The following is a 13,080-nucleotide window of genomic DNA, read 5'->3' as shown; positions in this document are numbered from 1 at the left end:
GAGTATGGGAAAGATTGACAGAATGAGATGTGAGGAAAGAGAGCCAGAGGGTCTAGTACACAGAGTACTGAATTAGGAATAGGAAGAGCAGGGTTCTAATTCCAGCTCTGTTAATATACCCAGCGTAGGGCTTTAGGCAAGTTAAGCTCTCTTGGCTCACTTGTCCTTATCTTTATGATCTCCACAAAATAGTCAGGATTTAGCCATTTATGATTCTAATATCCCACTAGCAGACAATTCAGAAAATCGAGCTCAAAATCCCACTGAGCAAAGATGGGTCTTAGAAGGGAGCTGGGATTTTTAAAAATCAGCTCTAACCTAAGGGTTTAGATAAATGATCAGTTTCAAGGTTCAGAAGTCTGGAAAAGATTCCATTACAAGGGGAAGAGAAATAAACAGGCACTATGTCTTTCAGAAGGCAATATGTCAGTATATTCTATGAGATGTACCCAGGAATGGGAGAGAGAGCTAGTTTGGGGGGTAAGGCTCCGGAGATTTTCATGAGAAACTATTTTGAAGGACTAGAAATATTCAGTCCTAAGATAGCTATATGCTGAATAGGTGTCAACATACAGGGAAGGAGAAAGGTGACTTGAGGAAGTCCCCAGGTGAGCCAGGCTCACTTCTTTACTTCTCCCAGCTCTGCTCTTAACTCTCCAGATCTCCATATCCCTCACAAATATCTTCTTTCCTTCCCTTTTCAGTTCTCTTTTATATAATGTCTTCCCTCCTTAAAATATAAGCTCTTGGAGGGCAGAGACTAACTTTCTTTTTGCTTCTATTTTTTTCCTAGCACTTAGCACAGGCCTTGGCACAAAAGTAAATGCTTAATAAATACTTGTTACCTTGACTTGTTGACTTAATGTCTTTAATAGAACTCTTGAATATATCAGGCATGGCTAAGGACAAGCCCCAACCTATTTTTTAACTCACTCTCTTTCTGAACTCTACCCAAAGCTCAGAGAAGACTAGCACATCTGGTGTGGAGGCTTGCTGAGCCCTTTTCAGGGCTGCTCATCTACCTCTCGTGTCCACTTTTTACCCAATTCTCACCTGTGGCTCCAAGAAGCTGAAGCATGAGCAGCTGGCACACACCGGTAACACCACCTTGGCAAATAGACTAAACCAAGTAAATGACAGGTCTCAAACCCATCAGTCAGTTAGAAGGGATATCTACTTAAGGATGATGAAAACCCAGACCCAGGCCTCAGCAGAATGAGCAGATGAGAACAATTCATTTCAATGGCCATGAAGGTGGCTGACAAAAGCACCCCTACACAAACTTAAGATTTGGACAAATTTCCTTAACACCGTCACGCTTTCCTGCTCTTGCTCACATTTGCCTGAAATCCTCACTGCCTTTAACACCTACTAAAATCCTCCCAGTCATTCAGTTCAAACATTTAAATAACATCCATTTTATAAAGAACACTAAATGTTTTGTAATGGAATATTATTGCACTATAAGAAATAATGAACAGGATGAGTTCAGAAAATTTGGAAAGACTTATATGAACTGATACAAAGGAAAGTGAGCAGGAAAATAGCATATACAGTAACAAATATTGTACAATGATCAACTGCAAAGGACTAAACTATTATCTGCAAAACAAGGTCTCAAGATAACACTAAAGTACTCATGATAAAAAATGCTATCCACAGTCAAAGAAGGAACTATTGGAATTGAATATCAAAGCACACGATCTTTCACTTTATGCATTTTTTATTGTATGTGTAATATGTCTTTGGTCACGACATGGGGAATACAGAAATATGTATTCCATGAAAGCACTGCTATAACCTGTATCATATATTTCCTGTCTTTATGTAATAGGAGTAAGGGAGAGAATCTGAATTTTAAAATGTCAGAAAATAACTGTCAAAAATTGTTTCTACATGTAATTAAAAAATAATAAAATTTAAAGAAGAGTTTAAATAAGAAATTAAGTCACAGCCTCAGGAAATTTATTTACACAAATAATGATAACACAAAACACCTGATAGATGCATTAGATCAGGGAAGACTTCAAGGGTGGGAAAATGGCATGAATACACCTACAAAGGATAAGTAGGAATTCAACAAAAAGAAAGGAAGGACTATCAGGCATAAGAAAAAGCATAAGAGAACTCCCAGAAGTAGGAAAGCTTGGGTAAATGCTCAAAGGGCATGCCACAAGCAGTCCAGTTTTAAGTCAGAATAGAGTTTGTGCCAGGGTCAAATATGAATTAGACCTTAGTTTCCTTCATTGTAAAATGAACGGATCATTTCTCCATTCTGTCCTTGACCATACCCCACCCCAAGTCTTACTCTTGGGCTGATTCCACAGTGCTTCCCACTGACCCAGATAGCAAGTGACAAGACAAGAATCCAGATTATAAGCCATTCCCAGAACTTTTTCTACTATACCATGCTACCTCAAAGAAAGGAGTAAAGTTAAAAGCAAGTTCTCCTGTACCATCCAGTACCTCAGATACTTCTAGGTGGAGAATGGGGATGTGTCTCAATAGCCCTCAAAACATATACCATGAAAGCAATCAGCCATTAATATCCTCTTAATTCTCAGGGAAGAAGTTACTCATACACCATCTCAATGAGATAGCACCTTCCTGAAGAGAACTGGAGCACTGGGTTGGCCTGGCTTCCCTCTCTGGGCTGCAGCAAGTGAGGGGTAGGAAGAAAAAAGCAAGGGTGAGAGTTCTTTGGATCAAGTCAAAATAATGCAAAGACCCACAGAAAATTGGCAAATTGATTTAAGTGGGCCACATACACAAATTTCTGACATAATAATACCCTTATAGTAAAGAATATGTAACACTTGGCAGTTAGGTAAGGGGTCTCTGAAGGAATGTTCTACCACCGCAGATCCCACAATACAAGACTTTCAAAAAGGATCTTAATCAAGAATGAGTGGTTCAAAGTTCTCTTATTTAAAAAAAAATGTTTTTAAAGCACAGACCATAAATTCTCCTCCCTCCATTAAATGCCTAAAAGTAGAAAAATAAAAATGTCACCCATATTCTTGGTTCCAGGACAAGTAGTTTTCTGCAAGGTTAATAATGAAGAAAACAAACCATGGAGATTTGGAGTTGGAATCTTCATATCCATAAAATGGAAATGATAATACTTTCCCTTATGGAAAAAGTTTGCAGGAATTATAATGTCATCTAAAAATTATCTAAGACCTCTTCCATCTTGGACCAATTGTTTAAATAATTTTAGGCATCCTACTGCTACTGGTTGTGAGCCTGGCCATTATATAGAGTGAAATTAAACCTACAGCTAGTTGCTGATTTGAACGGAAGAAGTCTGGCAACAGTAGACTCATGCTTCTGAAAATCCTTTCTAACTCCCACCCCCAACCCCGGCATACACTTAAGAGTCAAAGAAATAGCAGAGTAGGGTCTTCCTCTTTCTTCCTCCTCAAACTTACTTGGCCATGTTCATCTGTGTTTATCTAAGGTAACTTTTGGTTATAGTATATGCTCCCTAAGAGCTACATAAATATTTAGTAGGAATATGTACTACAAATTACACTTATCTTTAGGTAAACATTAAGATCAAAAGTGTTCTTTTAAAAAAATAACAAGAGGGCAGCTAGATGGCTCAATAGATTGAGAGCCAGGCCTAGAGATGGGAGGTCCTGGGTTCAAATCTGACCCCAGACACTTCCTAGCTGTGTGACCCTGGGCAAGTCACTTGACCCCATTGCCTAGCCCTTACCCCATTCCCCCTTCTGCCTTGGAACAATACAAATACAAAGTATTGATTCTGAGACCAAAGGTTAAGGATTTTAAAAATAATAACAACAATCAGTCCAGGAGTATGTATTTGTACAAATGCCCACCCCCCTTAAACCCTTACATTCTACCTTAGAATCAATACTAAGTATAAGGTTCCAAGGTAGAAGAACAGTAAGAACAGTAAGAGCTAGGAAACTGTGGGATAGATAAGTGACTAGCCCATAGAGCTAGAAAGTTTCTGAGGCCATATTTGAACCCTTCTATCTCCAGGCTTGGCTCTCTATCTAATGAGCCACCCAGCTGCCCCTGTACAAATGTCTTTTTAAAATTCTTCATAGACTAGATGTTATTTCTCAAATTATAAGCAGAATGACCACATTGGACCAAGTATAGGCCAAACTTCCCCTCAAAAATGGCCTAATATCAGTATTACATTTCAAAATATACCTGTTTGTCTTTATTACTTTCAAAGCAAGTCATGAGGAGATGTGTTATGGCAGGAATAGCTGCTAGGCTTAGAGCTAGAGGATCTGGGTTCAAATCACAGCTTTGTGATCCTGGTCATATCACTTTATTTTGTTGGTCCCCAGTATCTGCCCTACTGTCCTCTCAGAACTTCAGGGAAGAAATCACATTAGAGACCTTAAGTATAAATATGTATCATAAAAGGACCATCTATTATTCTACTTTCAGACCCACACAGGGGCTTTCACAGGCACTGCGCTCCAATGTTTCCACCAGCTGGTTTCACCAAAACACAAAGTTGGCAAAAACAATGTTACAGGAGGACAGCTCAAAACAGTGTTAAAAGTGGTAGATACATTTCTGGGAGTACCATGAAACTTTTAAATGAATCCCTTCAGAGACCTGAAAACCTGAAAAGGAAACAAAGTACCAGGGTTGGCCTGAAGAGAGCCAGAGAGGCTGCAAGGATCACCTGACCATCAACATGGGTTAGTTATAATGTATTAAAGATATGGTGGCAGTTAGTTGGCTCAGTCCAGAGATCCAGGCCTAGAGTCAAGAAGTCCTGAATTTGAATTAAGTCTCAGACTTAGCTGAGTGACCTTGATAAGTCACTTAACTGCTGTTTGCCAGAAGAAAATAGCAAACTGCTTCTTGACAAAGAAAATCCCCCTGGGCAGTACTAGTGGGTCACAAAAAGTCAGACTTGACTAAACAACAGTTAAAAGTACAGAACAATAATGGTCAAGGCAATTTGGGGTAGACTATGCTTAAAGATTTTCCCCAGGAAACAAACAGCACCCCTAAATTAATGTCCACTGTTATCTAATTGAACATGATACTATATGATCAAAAGCTAAACACGCGCTCCATATTCAAAAGCTAAATTCCCCAAAAGGTGAGTCTTGTGACACATTCAGTGGTTCTTTGCTTAACTATTAAAAAGTAACGTTTAGGGGCAGAATGCAAATAAACTTTAGACATAAAATTTTTAGATTTCATATTTAAAGAGGAAACTTTAGAGATAGTATCTAGTTCAAACCTTTCATTTTATGAAATGAGAAAACTGAGGTCCTAAGACCTGGCCCAAATGCACCCTTCAATCAAACATACATTTGGCTATAAATATTCTGATCACATTAGAAAAGAAATGTAAATGTATAAACACAACACTGTTGTTTTCCATCTTTATATTCCTGACAAATTAACACAGCATTTTACTTGTCATAAGTGATTTGCTAGGTTAAGCTATTAAGTTTCTTTCTCAAAATGAAATTACCATTGAGCAGCTTAGGTGGCTCAGTGGATAAAAGAGCCTGGTCTTGGTTCAAACTTCGTCCTGAGTTCAAATTTGACCTTAGAGGCTGTGGGACTCTGGGCAAGTTATCTAACCCTAACTGCCTAGTCCATACCACTCTGTATTGATTCTAAGACAGAAGAGAAGGATTTTTCTAAAAACTGAAATTATCATACCAATCAGAGTATATATAGGCCACCACTAAATAAAGGCTATCTCCCTAAAACAAGCTCTCAAAAGCCACTGAAAAGCAAATTAGATTATAGGCTACAAAATAGACTAAGTATGGATTCTATTTGGACTAACAAGGTAATTTAAAGAAAGTAGCCACTGACCAATTAAAGTTAAATGTCACTGGCATGAAATAGTGATTGTGTGCTATTTAGATTCTCAGTGAAACGAATTCTTTTCAGGACAACAGGGTACATGCTAAACCTTTTACAAGGTGAAAATTGTATTTCTGACAAGTGTGGTCATGATAATTCATGTTCTCCATCTCAATGCTTTCCCAAACAACCTAAGCTATAGAATACAAAGCAAAGGGATGATATTTGATTTTTAGTGACTAGAACTATACATATAGAACAGAATAAGTGAAAGAGATTAATTTTTTTTTAATAGAAATCTTAAGTGTGCCAGAAAGAATGCTGAATTGGAAGTCAGAAAACCTGCATTTAAATCTGTTTTGCAAATTACTAACTTTGGGCAGGTCACGTTCCCCAGTACCCTCAACTGCAAAATGAGTAGCGTGGTTAGATGTTTTTCCAGTCAGTGCCCTGACTTGGCATGTACTACTAAAAGTATCCTTTCCAAGGTTTCAATGGTTTTTATTCTGAACTCTTAGAAGTATGAACCTGTCCCTTCCTCTTTTTTTAATCCCTTTTTTCTTTCTTTTTTAAATTTTATTTAGTCAATTTAGAACATTATTCCTTGGTTGCAAGAATCATATTCTTTCCCTCCCTCCCCTCCCCTTCCTGTAGTTGAGGCGCAATTCCACTTGTGTCCTTGAACCCATTTCCACGTTGTTGATGTTTGCACTAGTAATTCCTTTTTTTCTTGATACCATCTCTCCCCTCCCATATCTGCTCCTCTGTCTGTCTCTTGTCTCTCTCTCTCTGCCTCCCCCCTTTCCCTTAACTTATCCATTTTTCTAGAAAAGAAAACTCTTAGGGTTATAACTGTTTTTAACATCCACTCCCAAACAATTGTATTCTACATCTGAAACATCTCTTGCATTTTTCTCTTATGCTTACGTGTCTGGCACTGTGTTAGGCACTGTGTTAAGCACGAGTTCAGGCCCTCATTTTTTAGCTAAACTATATTAGTAAGAGCCTCTTAAGTGGTTTTCTTGTTCCAGTTTCTCCTATCTCTGAATCAAATTGCCACGTATATAATCCTTGTAAATGTACTACTACCACGATGATTAATATACCACTGTTAAACTGGAAAAAATACAGAACTATTAGTCAAGAAAACCACTCTTTAATCATGGATAGGAGTTCAGCACAGTACTCCCGGGAATGCCACCCTACTAGATGACAGCTCCAAGACACAAAATAATTTGGGGGACCTATATACTATTTGGGAGATACAGGGACAGGGAAAGATGATTGAGATTCACATTACTATAGCTACAAGGAAATGGGAGGGTTCAAACTACACAGACAGGATACAATCAAGCTTGGGAAAGGCATTACAGCTAGAGGCTAGGGTGTAAGAGAAAGGGCTACTTACAATGGATCCTAAAAGGATGGTCCCTGCCCAGGTGTGTATCTTCTTGGGAAAGGGTCTCTGATACAATGGAAGAAACTACTGGGACAAAAGGATATTTTAGAATTTGATTAAAATCTGTTAACTCTACCTAGCTAAATCCATTAAATATCTTAAGGACTATAGTTCAGTCTGAAACTGCTAGTCTACTAGCAATCTACTAGACTCCCTTGAGGGTGGATTCTCCCAGGAACAGGGACAAGCTTTGGGGTCTCCATCTTTCAAGCTGATTAAACTGGGGGTTAGTCAGATCTTACTAGGCTACAAGTTTGGGGGTTTCTAGATTTCACATCAACACCACATTTCACAAGAATTGCGTGTCACTGGAAGAGTGTCTTAGTGAAAAGAATACTGAACTTTGGGTCACAAAACCTGCTCTATACCAGTCTTGTACTTCCTAGCTATGTGATGATGAGCAAATGATTTCTCTGGGTTTCTAGTCTTTTTACCTGGAACATGAGAGGACTGGATTAGATGACATTTAAGATCAGCTTCAGCTCTAACATGCTAAAAACCTTCAATGGCTCCCCACTAATCCCTGCCATTACTTTACCTGCCCTTTAGTGGCATACCACACTCCTTACTCATATACTCTAATAAAGTCTAAGAAACTTATTATTTACCATCCTTTATATATTCTTTGTAGCCTCCCACTCCAAATCTCAGGCCACTATTTGGAGCTTCCTTTTGTTTTCCAAAAATGTGGTTTTCCTCCTTCCAAATGCTCAAGATTCTGTCTCCTAAAAGCCCAACAACTTGCTCTATTACAGCTCAAGAATCCAAGACAAAATTTTCATAATACAAACATAATTATTGATTGCATATTTCCTTTTGCACACAGATAGCACAGAAAGAACAACGGACTGAAAACAGATATCAGAGATCACCAAATTATATGAGAAATTTTGTGGGAAATGTCACATAAATTGTTTTGACTATTACATGCACAGATTTATCCTGAGATATATAAAGATGCAGTAAAGTTAATATCATTAATGCAGATCAATTAGATACTCAACAAGAACAGATTAATCCTTTGTAGTTTAGTCAAATTCTAATTTAAGCATGAATATATTTTGCCATAAGTTCTCATTACACATTTGAGAATTTTTCACATCTAGTCATAAACATACTGTTGCTAAGCAGCTTTTATTTTTCATAGCCAAAGATGCCACCATGAACCGCTATTTACTATCTTCTGCATAGGAGCTGTATCAAAAATAAATGCTGCGCCAAATTCATGTCAAGTAATAGTTGGCACAGACCAAAAATCTTTAATCTGGATTTTTTTTAAAAAAGGACAAATTCTGAAAAAACACTCAGTAAGCCCTTTATTAAGCACCTTCTATTTGCAGACCACTGTGTATTTCTCCCAATATCTAGCAAAAACAATTAAGATGTAAATCCCTGGCCTCAGAATTAAGACAAGGTAGAAGGGATATTAAAACTAGATTATCATCTAACCTTGTTACCTGCCTATAAAGGTTCAAAAGCAAACTTTTAAATTGGCTTCATAAAAACATGATGTTTGGTAAAACAACACTGGACAACAATGGAGATAAGAGTACACATATAGGAAACTTTTAACAGACGGATGCTCACACTACTGGGGCTCAAGCACTCCCTCAAACTGAATCTGACTTGCATCTTGGCAACTGGCTAAATGATGCTATTGCAAAATTTCAAATCAGTTGGATTTGGTCATCATATATTAATTATGTTATTGAAAAATGATGCTAGTCAGTTTGTTTGAGACCCTTGATGAGATATTTCAAGGTTGGACTACTTTTCTTAGGGAATATATCTTTGCTTTAACTGCAGCTAATACAAAATCCCAGGGCAGGGTACAACAAACATACTGAGAAGAGAGTAATAGAGAGGAGTAACTTTTCAGCAGAATAACGCAGTGGGAAAAGTATTAGATTTGAATTCAGAGTCTGAGTTCAAATCTTAGCTTAGTTACTACTACCAGTAATAACTTCAGACAATTCTCTTAACTTCCCTGTGCCTCAATTTGTATGTTTGTAAATGAAGGGGGATAAAACAGACGTATTAAATTTCCTTCCAGCTCTGAATTCTATTTTATTGGGAACAGACCTGTTTATTTATAAGGATTATTGAGTTTAATATCCCTCATTTGATAGAATAGACAGATTTAGTTTGGTATGATGGGAAAAAGTCCCTGGATTCTGTCTGAAACAGAAGCCCTGGTTTGATTGCCAACTCTGATACTTACTATAACTCTAAGTGACCCTGGACATTTCACTTGGCTTCTCTGAGGTTTAATTTCCTGAATTATAATAAAGAACAATATCATGTTCACAATAGTTATCTCATAGGGTTATTATAAAGAATTCTTTTGTGAAGGGTTACAGAAAGGGAAGTGCATATATCGGTTTCACAGTTCATAATAATTAGAATTGCAAATAGTTTCCAGAATTCTATAATTTCAGTCTCCTAAACTGAGGATCCTGAGGCTGTGGTACAATGGGAAAAGTTTCTAGAAGCAAAAAGAGGCACTTTGCTTATCCCCACCTAACTGGGATTGTCATTTACCTTAGGGTCCATTATTCAGTCTGAAACTGCTAGTCTGAGATTCCCTTCAGGGTGGATTCTCATGGGAACAGGGAACCAGCACAAGCTTTGGAGTCTCCAGCTTATTAACTAGTCCTAAAACTTGGGATTCATCAGATTTTACAGGCTACAAGGTTGGGGTTTCTAGATTCCATGTTAACAGCACTGAACCAACCCTTTTTCTTAATTAAAGAGTGGTTTTTCTAACTATTTAAGAGTTCTGGTTTTTTTCCCAGTTAACACTAGCTATGTGGGTAAACATAATATATATGAGGTGCCACACAAATGTCAGTTACCATTGTTGGCTCTGTATTTTCAAAATGAGTTCAATGTTATTAAAACATTTTTATTTTTCCTTTATGTACTGTTTCCTTTCAAATTCCTTTTAGATTGATGCTACTCAAAAGACTCAATACTTCTAGTACTCATATGCCTCTATTAGAAACAATGTCCCATTAGTTGCACTATTTCTACAGACTATCTTTTGGAGTCACATTTGTTTCTCTTGCACATTCTATTAAGAATCAAAGCAGAGAGGCTTTCTGTCTCTACTACTTTGAATAAACGAACCGTTCTTAATAGATATATTTTCGATTTGCAGTATCATCTGACACTCCAGTTTCTCTGCAAATATCAGATTAAATACCATTACAATGAATGAACCTACTCTTTTATATCTCGTATAAGCCAAAAGAACAAAAAATTCATGAAATAATATTGCCTAAGAACCTGGCAGAGGAAACAAGTCTAATATGACAGTCCATTTATGGTGGGGAAAAGTTATCTAAAAGGCAAGTAAATTATGTGCCTGAAAACATGGGTCTCTCCAAATACAGTCTAGTTCTATCCCCTTGTTTTTTCAGGGGAGGAAACTCAGAGATTCACACAGATAAAATATTTACCCAACAGCAAATATCTTGTTAGGACTAGACCTAGAACAGTGGATTGACTCCCATATTTTTTCCATGATACTTTCATTTGAGATATAAATTTCAACCCTCCTTTGCTTTCTACCAGATGCCTCTCCTTGAGATCTTTTTACAAGTGCTGGCAAAGAAAACTTCTGATGAATTTCAAGCTTCTCTCTATTCCCTTAGAAATAGTTTTAACAGTCTCTACCAGGAAGGACCTAGAACTCTGGGAATTGGTCAAGCCCTTCCAGAAAATCACAAATTTAGGCAAAAATAATGTATATAATAACTATAACAATATTAATTTAAAAGATTACTGAAAAGACAAACTGAGTTTACTAAAAAAAAAAGTCTGAGAGAATAAAGAAACATTAAGTGAAGGGGAAAAGGGCATAAGACAAGTTAGTAGGGTAGAATGCTGAGAAATCTTGTTCACTCTAGTAGAATGCTTTTGTGTAATTTTTTTCTTGCTACATGTTAAAAGTTCAATCTGAACCGGGTGTAAAAGGGTGAGTATTTTGAGAAACTACTATTATGCAAAAAACAAAAGACATCAATTCCGTTTCCAAAGGCAGAAATATATACTGAGCTAAAAAGATAGCATTTTCTTGTTCTTTGCACACCCTCTGACCATGGTTTGTCCTCACCAGAAAATAGACTTCATTTTGCAATGCTTACAAATTACCTAGTGAAACAGACCCATGTCAGATAGAAGACTACAGCAGGACTTTAATCTAGAGGGTTTTGAGTTCTATCTAGTTTTAAATTTCACAAACAATTCTACTGCTTCTATATTGGGTTCTTAAAACCGTAGTTTTAGTAAGGAATCTTTCTTTTCATAACATAATCTCACCTAGACAAAAAAGTTAAATTTTTCATTTACTTGTACAGTATCCTATCCTCCTGTAACATCCCAATTACAGAAGTACAGTCTCTATTCATTAGAAAGACCATAAAACAAGATTCTGGACTGGCATTAAACTGCAATGGTAGTAAACTGGCTCCTCCTAAATTCATTCTAACAATTTACTTTCTCCAAAAGAGACCCCAACTTTCATAACAGAAACAAAAACTCTCCCTAGCTTGTTATCACCTTTGCTTTGCACTTCAAACTTTCCACCTTTAGCCCTTTGAGCCCAGGGATTTAACTAGAGATAGGATCTCGTGGCTCTGAGGCTCTCCAAATTACTTCTATCCATTTACAATTCTTTCACATACTTCTCTCCTTATCCTTCCGGCGCCCGACCCCAAACCAAATAATCATATCATTTAATCAGTTCTATTCAACAGATGTTTATTAAGTTCCTACTGTATGCAGAACCCTGAGCTAGGCACTAGAGAAAATACCATTTTAGATTAAGGCAATTATATTCTCTAAATGAGTTCATGTCTAGCACACAAATAACTATAACATGAAATCCCATGGGATAAACGCAAAAAGGTGCAAAGTGCTTTATGAGGTGAGAGAGGTGAAAGGTTATCATAGACCTGCTGGTAAGATGATCCTTACTCCTCTCAAGTGATAGCTGGCTCCCCTTTAAGCCAGGCTCCCAGCCTCCATCCCCCATTTCACAACTCGGACTCCCCGGCCACCCCCGCCCCACGACGATGTCCCCTCCCTCCGGCCCTTCTTTGAAGTCCGCTTCCACTTCCTGCAAATTCTTCAAGAGTCCCCCTTTTCCTTCTTCCCTACAGCCTCCCCCAACCCTCTTCCTCCTCGTCGCCTCCCCCAGGCAGTCCTCCATCCCCAATCCCAACCCCCACCCCAGCCGAAGTGGCTTCCGGCCCTCCTCTCCCCAACACCCCATTCCGGGCCCCCTCCCCCGCCGTCTGCGTTATATTGGCGGATCTCACCTAGTTGAGGAGCCGGTGGCCGGGAAGGGGGTTCTTCTAGAGCATCCTGGGGGCGTCCGAGCGTCTCAGAGAAAGCAGCTACAGCCGGTGCGTGCGTTGTTATATAACCGGCAGGAGCTTCAGCCGACGAAGCCGGCGAGCAATTAACACTTCCGCCTCCCGCGCCCGACGGCGCAGCGGACAAAGCCCATAGGCTACTGAGCAGGCGCGCGTGATGTGGCCTCGGTCCCGCCCAGATCCCGCCCCCCAGTCACCACCGCCGCCATTTTGGAAGTGGGAAAGACCTCCAGAGAAATTGACCTCTTGTTAGGGCCAAGTGTGAGCAAGATTGGAAACCCGATGGCGGTGGGGGATGGTCTGGGAGGGGGAATCCTCGTAATTGATCAGCCTGGCCCCTCCATTACCGATGGGATAAGTGGTCCGTGTCCCTCTAATTTCTCTTACGTTGGCTGTTCTGCTTATTAGGCA

At 38.7% G+C, this 13,080-nt stretch overlaps 1 protein-coding gene across 7 annotated transcripts in view; it reads right to left on the bottom strand.

The window, feature by feature from the left end:
* NAA60 (N-alpha-acetyltransferase 60, NatF catalytic subunit) overlaps positions 1-12,752 on the bottom strand; it is a 56,437-nt gene extending 43,685 nt beyond the window's left edge. For 4 of the 7 annotated variants that reach the window (XR_001623565.2, XR_470276.3, XR_008913568.1 and 1 more), the window contains exon 1: positions 12,613-12,752. The gene's annotated coding sequence lies outside the window, so the exon portion shown is untranslated. Of the gene's footprint in view, positions 1-7,237; positions 7,316-12,612 lie in introns of all 7 variants that reach the window. The other 3 variants (XR_008913566.1, XR_008913567.1, XR_008913569.1) reach the window with 3 other exon arrangements.
* Positions 12,753-13,080: the final 328 nt, after the last annotated feature.

Source organism: Monodelphis domestica, chromosome 7 (genome assembly GCF_027887165.1).
Source record: "Monodelphis domestica isolate mMonDom1 chromosome 7, mMonDom1.pri, whole genome shotgun sequence".
In the NCBI taxonomy this organism is placed as follows: domain Eukaryota; kingdom Metazoa; phylum Chordata; class Mammalia; order Didelphimorphia; family Didelphidae; genus Monodelphis; species Monodelphis domestica.
The sequence above is the reverse complement of the archived record's forward strand: the minus strand, read 5'-3'. Positions and strand labels throughout refer to the sequence as shown.